We start from the raw sequence: 12174 nt of genomic DNA on the forward strand, positions 1-12174 counted from the left end.
TCATTTACCACTGAGGAATAGGTTTGAAAAACCGAATGAGTATTCAAAGCTGACATTTGAATCAATAGTCATAGCATCTCCCACTCAATGACACCGTATATTAAGGGTAGTCTGTACAAGTTTTGTATATTAGATATAAATTCTTATTTGAGACGGTATGAAAAATCAGGTATGTGCAAAAGTCTCATAATTCCCCATCATAAGCTCAAAGGCCTGAATTCTAAAATAAGGAAGAATGTGGAAAATACATTTCTTTATCAATAGTCCTTGATCTACATACAAATTATCTGGAGGCATTTCTGAAAATTGTAAATCGGGCATTACTCTAGAGACCTCTTTCTTACACCTATGAAACCTGCATACATTAAACAAGTGGCTGAGGGTATAATTCTGATACAGATGATTTCCATTCACGTTGTGAAATATACTGATGACAGAGTTTATCAGAACGTTCTATTAGCTGAAGTCAAAACCCAAACCCCTCGCTAACCACTGAGGTGGGAGTGCTTCTCCTCCCTTCAGGGTCATGACTGTCCTTGAGCCTTTGTCTACCTTTCACAAACGAACATCCCTTAGCATTGGGTCTTTAGAAAAGTAATTACACAATCAATAAAAGTATCCCCCTGCCCAGTCCAGGGTGGAAGTGGAGTGGTAGAAAGTGGTATATCCCTGCCTGGATATAACGTGGTGCTAGACAGGAATCTTGATGTCAGTCCAGCATGGGATTTTTCAATATACCTGAATCCTCCTTTTTCTCATCACTTCTCGGACTCCTAGAAGCATATCACTTCTCTGTAAAAAGTCATCTTCTCACTAAAAACCCATATTCTGGGAATCACTGTCATGAATAAATATCATGGCCAAAGTTCAAATAAGATGTAGAAAGGATTTATTTGGTCTCATGACAAAAAGCAAGAGGTCAAATACCAATAGGCATTTATCTTCTCTAAAATATTCCAATAATAGCCCTTCACTCTCACACCTAACACAAACTAATCAATAATCACAACACTTTAAAATGGTAATAAAGACATTTGATCCTTAAAAATTTATTTCTAATCTCTTAATTGGAAAGATTTGACAGTAAAAAAGAACGAATAAATTATAAATTTAAACATCATCGTAAGATAAAATGGGTGGACAAAGAGAGGAAAAGTTCCCATCTCCCTAATGCAGTTTCTCCTGTAAAGAATATATTAGTTGTGATTTGTTGCGAAACATTACACCTACACCATCTTCTCAACAAATTTGCTGCGTAAGATATTAGAGTATAATGATTATTATACTAGTTAAAGAAAATATAGTTTCCCATTATTTGCATTTTTTTATTTGCCACCAAATAAAATTGTTCCCTGTGTAGTATGCATATATAAATCATGTCGGTACAGCATTTGATAAATCACACACAGAGAAAAAATCATAAATATTTCCTTACTCTTTTCTATAGAATATGAAGTACAAACTATTGAGAAAGAACAGGTCCAGAATATTCATTCTGGTGATTTGTGTGACAAAACTAACGGTAAAAGATAAAAATCTCCTTGGAGACGGAAAAGAGACAAACTTTGCAGTGTTTTCTGGTATATAGTAGGAGATCAGCACATGCACACAGTGGAGGGTGAAACCCAGACAGCCTCAGTTTTCTCAGGAACGAATATTACCCTCTTGACTGCTGTCAAATATGTCAGGCATCACTTGATGCTGCAGTGAGTTCACTGGAGCACACACTGTGGAGAGCCAACCATGAGTCAGTTTTGTGATTTGAAAATTATGATATAAAATATCAAAATATCTGCCACAGAAAGTAAATATCAAGTTTATTTTTAACATATGATTAAACTGCTTGAGTCATAATTAAAAAAAAAATCCACTAGGGGGATGGGCAGCATAAAATGTATTTTATAAATTTGAAGGTTGAATAGTTAATCCTAGTAATTGTGTTTTTTGAGACAGGAGCTCATAGATGGCCACAAACTTCAGAACTTCAGGGAGAAAACTGAGAGTGTCTTGGATATTATAAAATTACCAATAGGTTTAGACAAAATTTCATGCGTAGGATTTTACCCTAACTAAGGTAGGAGTCAGCAGTCTTTTTCTGTAAAGGGCCAGCAAGTAATATTTTAGGCTTTGTGGGCCATATGGTTTCTGTCGCAACTGTTCAACTCTGCTGTTGTCGCATACAAGCTGCCACACACCAAATATAAACAGATGAGCGTGGCTGGGTTCTGATAAAATGTTATTTACAAAAACAGGAAGCAAGCCATAGTTTGCCAACCTCTGTCCTCAGGAATTAAGCAGAGTTAGCAAGATTTATTATACAGATATTCTGAAAACATGTTATTTATAAAAACCAAGGGTTAGACACAACCAAAATGCCTAATAGAAATTAATAATTACGGCAAATCCACATAATGGTATAATATGTTTGTTTAAACTTTGTAATATTATTTGGTGATTTGAGTAGAAATTAAAATTACACATATAACTGTGTTCCCGGTGTTATCAGATATAAGAATAATCGATATGAGAATTGTTAAAAGAGGGACGTCTGGGTGGCTCAGCGGTTTAGCGCCTCCCTTCAGCCCAGGGCTTGACCCTGGAGATCGGGATCAAGTCCCACATCGGGCTCCCTGCATAGAGCCTGCTTCTCCCTCTGCCTGTGTCTCTGCCTCTCTCTTTTATTTATAATAAATAAATAAAATCTTTTTTTAAAAAAAGATAATTGTTAAAACATATGTTAAATGTTGATAATAACTTCTGCTTTACCATTTTCCCTTTTATCCAAAATTTCTACAATTAGTCAATATTACCTCTGTGGTCAGAAACATATTCTTAATTAAAGGTAAATCTAGTACAATTTAAATTTAATCAAAATGTAACTAATTAAAATATTCTCTTCGCTGATTACTCTATTTCACTAAAAATGAGGGGGTATAAAAAAAAACCAAGTGGTGATGTGGATTTAATTGAAATATATGAAAACAAACTTGAGTAAACAGAAAAACCAGATTAATGTATAGAAAGTCCTAATGTGATAAGGTTCTAACCTTTCCAAAAATCAATTTTTAAGTTCAATGTAATATCAGCAAAAGTCGTAACTGTTTTTCTTGCAACTCGACAAAGAAACAAGAAGAGCCAAGATGATTTTACAAAGGAAGAACAAGATCATCTTTTCACCTTGTGAGATATTAAAAATTATATTGAAGTTATTATAATAAAGAAAGGATGATATTGACACATGGCTAGATTAATCACTAACTGAACAACAGACTCAGACCTATAGAAAACGTGTTATAAGGGGTTTGATCATGAGCACCAATGCCTTGGCTACCAGAAGGCAATGATGGTTAACAATTCTCCCACCCTACCTTTTTGTTCTCTGGAATTCCTCCCACACTTTTGAGTTCTAGACAATGGCAAACTTTAAAATATGCCCTTGCATATCCTTAAATAAGACCCTTCTGCATCCTTCCTCATGATTCCCTAAGACTTGCAGCTGACTCTTGTAGAGCCACCTTGACGATACTCCAAGTGCCCTTCCTTTACTTTGAGATGCTCCTCATCAATTAACTTTCTTCCAACTGCTGTATATAGCTTTACAGAATAAAATTATCTCCTTATTTTTTCAGTACATTTTGTCTTTCACAAAAATCAAATGAGAAAATATATACCATTCAACATACAAGCTTAGAAAATTGGTTACCCTTTGTAAAGAAATATATATATTTTATATATGTTTATATATAAATAATATGTATATATCTTCTTCACAACATAGACATAAATAAATTTCTATAGGTCTAAATATATTATGTTAAAAGTAAGCTTTAAAGTCTTTAAGAAAAAATAAAGGAGAGTATCTTTACTGCTTCAGGGTGGGAAAATATTTCCCTAAACAATACACAAAAGTGCACACCAAAAAGGAAAAAAGATAGGGATGCCTGGGTGGCTCAGCTGTTGAGCATCTGCCTTCAGCTCAGGGCGTGATCCTAGGATCCAGGATCGGGTCCCACATCGGGCTCCCTGCATGGAGCCTGCTTCTCCCTCTGCCTCTGTCTCTCCTCTTTCTCTGTGTCTCTCATGAACAAATAAATAAAATATTAAAAAAAAAGAAAAGAGTAATACATTTGAGTACATTCAAGCTAAAAACATGTAGTTCAAGAGACAATCTAAAAAAAATGAAAAGCACTGAATACCATGGAATAGGAAATTCACAATGGAGTTTATTACACGGTTTTCTGTAGTTATTTTAGGTCAGAATTATTTCATAATAAAAAAAGAAATTAAGCTTGAGATTTGATCTCAGGCAATCTTCAGCTCTGGAGTGGAATATCCAAACCATTTAGAGCTCTCATCAATTAGTCATCAGCCCTGTCCCAGATCAAACAGTGTCCAGGCTGAAATTCCAATCTGTGTGTTTTAGCAGCCTGATTTTAAATCTTTTTTTAAAATAATCCCGAGGGAGAGACAACAGCCTGAATTCCCACCCCCTTGTACTGGTGATAGGAGGCATTTGCTCAGCCCACTCCCATCTCCCAGAGCCCCTGGTGTTTTTCCTGGGTCTGGTCCAACTCCTGCCAGTGCAGAGCCAGGACAATTACCCTGGTCATCTCGCCACACGGAGAGTCTTAACAGCAGGCCTCCTTCTCTCTCCATGGGTAGCCTGGTGTTCTCTCAGGAGTACAGCGACAGCTCCAATATCCAGGTTCCTTTAAAGTTTGCTGTTAGCGATAATGACATAATATATGTGAAAGGGGTATAAAAAAGATAAGTGCTGCTTTGGGAAAGAATATAGAAAAAAAGAGGCTGATAGGGAAGGCTTCCCACTGAGAAAATGAATTCAGTGGTGTGGAAAAGAGAATAATAAAACTGCCCTGGATTTGTATATCACTGTTTCTTCCCAAGAACGCTGGGGGATTTCTCATTCTATTACTTCATTTTATCCTTGTAAACAGGTGCCCAGTGGAGACTGGAGCTTAAGATTTTTGAAGTTAGAAAACTGTCAAGTGGGAGGTTATAAGCAGTTTCTGCCTTATTGGCTGGAAATTGATATTTGTTTGGGGGCAGACCTTTCTTTATTCTAAGAGGGATGACGTGGAGACTCTACTCTGTAACTGGCACAGATGTCAGGCAAATAGGTGAGTACATCAATTATTCCTGGGGAATCGTGATGCAGTGATGTAACCCAAATTAAGATGCTTATGTGATAAATGTGAAGTGGGCTGTTTACCAGTCTGACTTGTGTGTATCTGTCTCTAAGGCAGCAGCTGTTTCTGGATACGGATACTGAGTGTGGGGTTGAAATGTGTTCCCCCCCACCACCAAAAATAAATAAATAAATGATTGCATAAATAGACAAATAGATAGATATGAGGAAGTCTAAGGCCCTGTAGCTATGAACATGACCTTATTTGAGAACAAGGTCTTTGTAGACGTAGTCAAGTTAAGATGAGGTCATACTCGATTGGGGTGGCCCAATCACTGCTGTATGACTGTGTCCTCACAAAAACAGGGACATCTGGACACAAAGACACAGAGGAAAGAACAGAACATTGCCACTGAAGGCAGAGATTGGAGTGATGGGTCTACAAATCAAGGAACTCCAGGGATGAGTGGCAAGTACCAGGAGCTGCAAGAGAGATGTGAAACACTTCCCAAAGGGACCAACCTTGCGGAGACCTCACCCTCAGACTTCAGAACCTTGACCTCCAGAATTTTGAGAGAATAAATTCCTGCTGTTTTAAGCCACCTAGTATGTAGTACTTTGCTACAGCAGCCTCAGGAAACTAATAAAAGTCAAATTTAGTGCAGTTTAGTTTAGTTCACTTTTCCCTGAGTCTGGATTTAGAGCATTTTGTGCTTGAAACTTATATATTCTTTGTGATGCGTATGTGTGTGAGAGAGAAAGAGAGACAAAGACCAAGGGAAAGAGGGAGGTTTGGGTTTAAGCAATTGCTCTTTTTTTTTTTTTTTTCCTTCCCTTTTTCATTAGCAGCCTGGACCAGGCTTAGCCAGAATAGATAATCAGATTTGATTTTCCCTTCATTCCCCCTGGTTGGAAAGAAATCAAAGGACCTGAAATGAGGTGTTTCACAGAGGTGTTATTTAATACAACATATCTGACTTGGGGATTGCACTGTCAGTTAATGAAGTTGCTGCATGCCGTTTGTGTGACCCAGAACACACCATGTTCACGTGACTGGGCGTTACACTCCCAAGTAATGGGCATCCTCACTGCCCATCATTCTGAAAATAAGTGGCAGGAAATTAACCTTAACTTGGACTCTCGGAAAGTCAATGGTTTAAGTCTAACTCTTACCTCTGGGGATGGAATAAAGTCGGGCTCAGTCTTCCATTCGTGGAGATAATCTAAATTTCCTGTGATGTGAGATAAACCAGGACCCAGAATGGAAAGGTTTGTGTATAGGAAGGCAATGGTTTGAGAATTTTTTTTGTGGGACCAAAGAATAACCCCTGCTAGTAGTGGTTCTAAGCTACTTTTGTGTCACACTTACCTTATCATTGAGCCTTTATGGATTCCTGATAAATATTATTTCTTGGTATGAATCGTGTTATGAAAAACATCATAAAACATGTGAGTCATCCATGACTATGGCCAGGGAAGAAAACTATATCAGTAGCAGGTAACCTGGTATATATGCAGGAGTATGATGGCAAAATGAGAAGATGGAAACATGGGGCATCTATGAAGTTTTCCAGGGAAACCCTCAAAAAAATAGAGAAGATTAATAAGTCCAAATTTTTGACATACAGGACAATAGGAACTCTAATAATTTGGAGATTCAAACCGTATCATTTTTTGTCATCTTTACCTGGTGAAGCTTGCAATTCATACATTCTCACACTATCCAGTTGTGTCTGGCACATGGTAGGTGATCAACAGATAAGCCTCAAAGAAGCATTCTCCCTGTTTTAAGGGTACAACAAATGAGGAATGGGAAAATTGGTTAAAGTGATAGTTGGTAAGAGTTGAAACTTTAGTACGTGAGACTATGGGAGTCTCCAAAGGTGGCCCCCAAACTCCTTCCCTTTGCATACACAGATATCCTTCCTCACTTCAGGAAATAGAACATATTTCTCCTCCTCTCAGATCTGAACTGGCATATGGCCTTGACCAATAGAATGTGGTTCAAGTGACAGCCGAAGAATTAATTGATATCAGAACTGAAAGCTTCTGCCTCCTTCCTTCTCAGAAGCTCACTCTTCAATCTGCCTCTCTTTTTTTTTTTTTTTAATTAATTTATTTATTTATGATAGTCACAGAGAGAGAGAGAGAGAGAGAGGCAGAGACACAGGCAGAGGGAGAAGCAGGCTCCATGCACCGGGAGCCCGACGTGGGATTCGATCCCGGGTCTCCAGGATCGCGCCCTGGGCCAAAGGCAGGCGCTAAATCACTGCGCCACCCAGGGATCCCCAATCTGCCTCTCTTGAGACCCAGCCCCACACTCTGAGAAGCCTACATCACATATAGACACACACAGAAAAAAACTGAAGTGCCCTTATCAGCAACTCCAGAACAGATCCCAGCCAGGAGCAGCACTGACTGCCAAGCCATGTGAGTGAACTCATTCGGACATTCCAGACCAAGGCCCCAGATGACTGCAGCTTCATGAAACATAAAACTGGAGCAGAAGAACCACTCATTTGGGTTCAGTATCCCACAGACTCACAGAGGATAACGATTTTTTAAGCCACTCAGTGGGGAGAAGGGAGGAAGTGTGATCTATTACGCAACAAAGAATGAATAAAACAAATCCTAATAGTCTTGGTTAATTCCAAGACTATTCCAGCTTAATTGCTGCAAAAGTCATCCAATGCAAGAAAAAGACAGTCTTTCTTTCAAATGAAACATAAACTGATGCACTTTTGTCACTTTTTTTTGCCATTTCACAGATACAAAGAGAATCATCAAATAATACTCTGAACTTGATGGGATGCTGATGATCAGATGATGAAAATCCTTCTGAATATCAGCAAGACTAAGACACTTCAGACAAAAGCTCTCTTGTCGACATTCTTTATATACGTATGGGAATTGAGAGGCATAATGATGCCAAGGAAAGTCATTTGTACATTTCTACTTCTAATATTTTTATAAGATGCTACTTTTTCACTGTTTAAACTGGAAGTGACTTGGAAACCTATGCCATTGAATGCAATATAGAATCCAGTAATCGAGAGTCCTGGCCTCATTATTTACATGACATTAATATGAACCCAGGAAATGTGAGCTGGACACAATTTATTACTTTTACTTTATTTGTCCCTGCCTCAAAAACCCCAGCCCTCTGTCTTTGATTAGGGCTGGGAATTGTTGGGAGTTTGTTGTCTATAAAATGCTTGGGAAAACAAAGGTTAGATACATTACGGGTGCGGGGGGAAGCATTATGTGAACAGTAAGTACACACGCAACTTGAGTGTCATTCATCATTGCCAAGTCATTCTCAAAGTGGCAAATTTTCTTCTGCTTATATGAAAAATATAGACTGGCAATCAACTTAATTGTAACAACTGGATGATTTTTCAGAGGCTTCAGCTATGATTACTTCTCCTTCAAAAATTTACATTGAATGAAAATGACACCATAATGCCTGAAAGTATAATAAGTAATAGACTCAAGAAAAATTATGACTCTCTAGAGACTATTAAAAATCTATAAACATTTTTGTACAGCAAATGAACCATTTTAAAAATCAGCTTTTATAAAACATTTTCATGAGATCTTCTAAGTCTTCATATGATTTAAATTAAACTGCCTTGGTAAAAATCAGAGATTATATCTGACACTTTTTTTTTTTTTTGGTCTAATGTAAAAGTAGAAGATCCTCTGATTTATAATGTGTTGTTTAGCAAGGTTGATTAAATCTAGTGATAATCCTTGATTAAACCATTTAACTCTTTAGTCTTTACTCACAAAGAGAAAGCCAAAACAGCTAAGTGAAACATGAAATGATCAATGGTCAAATACAGTAACATGAAACAAATGCAATAAAAAAGTCATATTTAACATTCTTTACTTATTCTGAGCTAATTTTTTTGAAGTACAGTTCATCTTTCAATCTTGAGAGACTAAAATCTATTACGCAGTCCTTCACATGACTGAAAAAAGAGTAAGACATGCTTGCACATTGTTCCTTGCCTTCATTTGAAACAATTTTTTCATATTTCTTGTATTGATGAGACAAACCATATTAATGGGCGAAATTAAAGTAGCTGGAATATTTGTTTTTATGGTTAAATATAACATTTCCAACCTTTAAAATAGTTTTTGCTTCAACACTAAAAATTCATGACCTATGAATGCTATTTATCATGCCATTTAAAACTGAGTAACAGAAAATCTGCATGCAAGAAACTCTAAATTATGCAATTATGTTCCTTAATTTAATGATGTCTACATGAATGTCTATTTCATTATTCTTCTTCTAATGGCACTTATATATTTTTATTTGATTTGTTATTATGTATGATATATTTTAGAAATACTAATTATATATTTTCTTTGAACAAAGTAAAATCATTTAGTTCTCTTCTATGTGTATGGCAATTTTGTAAGATTAATATACTTTGGCTCAGCATTAAGCGATACACTATTTTGCACACATGTTACACTAGATATGTTTTCATTAAAAAATCATGTTATGATTTGGGTTTTTTTTTAAAGCAGAAATTTCAGAACATCTGTAATCAATGACTGCTTGTTACTGTGCCACCAGCCTGCACTGATTGCTGGGGTGTACATAAAACCATGATAACCGTTGAGGTACTACATTGGTTACTTACTGCTTCATAACAAACCTCCACACAACCTAATAGCCTAAAATAACATTCTTGCTCTCAGTTATTTGGATCCAGCATTTAGGCAGGACTCACTGGGCTCAGCTCATCTCTGCTCCATACTTGCGCGGCCAGGGCTGACCCCAGCTAAGGCTGGAGATCATTCCAGATGACTTGACTCATGCGCCTGCCACCAGCTCTGAAAATCTAACTTTAAATTGTGCAGTTATTAATTTAATATCTACATGAATGTATGGGGCTGACCGCACAGCTGGGGGTGTTCCTTTCCTTGGTGTTGGCTGGGCTTTTATGTCTGGAGCTTCCGTTCTCTTTCACCCCATCTCCCTTTTCATTTGGTTTCTTATTCCACAAGACCTACCTCTCTTTCCCCCCTGCTTGTCTCCACAACATGATGCCCTGGACTTTCATACATGGTGATTGTAATTCTTCTGAGTAAAAGCAGAAGGAAAAAGCCTCTTAAATTTTGGTCTCAGAAGTCCCAGAACATCACTCCTCACATTGTATTGGTAGAAGAAAGTCACAAGGCCAGCATAAATCAAAAATATGGGAAAATACAATCTACCTCTTGATAGCAGGAGCAGCAAAGCCATAGCAAAGGGCCACAGTTATAGAGAGATACAATGTATTAAGGAAACATTTCTAACAATCTACCAACAGGTACACAGAACTTTTCCTATTTCATTTTTAACTGGAACAAAATATGTTTCTCTTTGGGAAAATGCTGTATGAATTAGCTAAATGGGTGCTATTTTGCTGTTTTTCTGATCTGCTTTTAGACTATAAATTTGGTAGAAAAGTTTTCCTTACATTACCATGTTTAAGCTCCTACTTAAAGCCTGTGGAGCAAAAGTAAATGTTCATTTTTTTAAATTAAAATGGAGCTGTTAAAATATTATTGGAATATATTTTTTAAATAGACAGTTGAAAACTTTGAAATATGCAGAAACACTTTCTGATTTTATTTTTCTCTGCCCTCTTTCTAGTGAGCAACAAATATAGATTTAGGCATTTTTTTTCCTATTAACCTTACTATAACCTCCACACACTTCCTTAATATAACCTCCAAACATTTCCTTCTGCACTTCAAGGTATCTCTTTTCTTAGTCCTCTTCCTTTTTAGTATGACTATGATAATTATTTTAAGATGGCATTAAAACTCAAAATGCAAAAAGGGTACCAAAATTATTTATTTGTTATTAATTTTATTTAAAAAATTGATCATACGCTACGTATCAGATGCTGGCATTAATTTAACAAATTTATTCCTTCCTCTCAAAGAGCTTCCACCAGGAAAAGCAAACAATTGAACACTTAATTGTGATGCAACTTGATAACCGCAAACATTATTGTTAAAACAAGTGTAGTGTACAAAAAAGTGAAGGGACACTGGTACAAAAGATTGGGCAAATACCAGTGATATTACTTAATACAGACTGGACTTCACAGTGAAAGAGTCAAAAATATACCCCTAAACTGCCTGTGTTCTTGTTAATCCAAGAACAGCATGTGTAAGTCATCACTGCTGAAACTCCAAGGGCTATGCTCCTGGTAAAACATGATGGCTACAACTTGATTCAGGATTGATGCAATAAAAAAAGAAAATTGATATGTAATAGGTTTTATAAAACTTGTCTATTATATATTTTATACACATACACACACACACATATATGTATATATTCTTAAATATTATGTATATTGTAACTAACCCTTTAGGTTAGTAATATAAACTGACTCTTCTCTTTTCACCCCCAGATTTGGGGTTTGTTTTGCCATCCAGGGATAGTTGGAGTCGGTGTTTACATAAAACCAGGCCATTGAGGGAGAAATGGGTTTAAGGTCCTCACTGGCCATTTTATCCCTATGCCTTATTTTCTTCCCTGGTTCAGCTGTGGACATCCTCCTCTGTGCCTTCTTTGAGCTTCCATAGATACTATATGCCGGACTTGAGTGGAGATGGGAGTAAGGAGTGATGGTCTCCAGTGTTCCTGAATTTATCTTCACTGAAATGGGTTGATATATTCTCTATGTATCCAAGGGCACAATCCAATCAGACAACAGCAGGGTAGCTCTTGTGCAACTGAAAGGCCCCTTAGGCAGTGCTCTCTTTTAGCTAATTCTATAATGTTCTCAGAAAAGTTGAGGAAATTTTGCATGATCACTTAGCTTTTGACTGTATAGACCTACCATGACTGCCCCTTCTGTTGTACTCTTTGACCATCAAGATGGTGTGGAGCAAATTTCAAAGGTTGGTTGCACCCTAGCACAAGATGAAGATGCAGAAAGTTCCTGTGCTCTTGGATCACCAAATCCCTCTGAGGATTAGAACACCCTATGGAGATTTGACTCCAGAAG

General features: G+C 37.0%; 1 long non-coding RNA gene across 1 annotated transcript; it reads left to right on the top strand.

The window, feature by feature from the left end:
* The first annotated feature begins 4595 nt into the window (after positions 1 to 4595).
* On the top strand, positions 4596 to 9344 carry LOC140637830 (uncharacterized). Its single transcript, XR_012034885.1, has 3 exons — positions 4596 to 4705; positions 4956 to 5138; positions 7915 to 9344. It is a non-coding gene; the product is annotated as an uncharacterized lncRNA (long non-coding RNA).
* Positions 9345 to 12174: the final 2830 nt, after the last annotated feature.

The sequence above is a fragment of the Canis lupus genome, chromosome 8, assembly GCF_048164855.1.
Source record: "Canis lupus baileyi chromosome 8, mCanLup2.hap1, whole genome shotgun sequence".
NCBI lineage: Eukaryota > Metazoa > Chordata > Mammalia > Carnivora > Canidae > Canis > Canis lupus.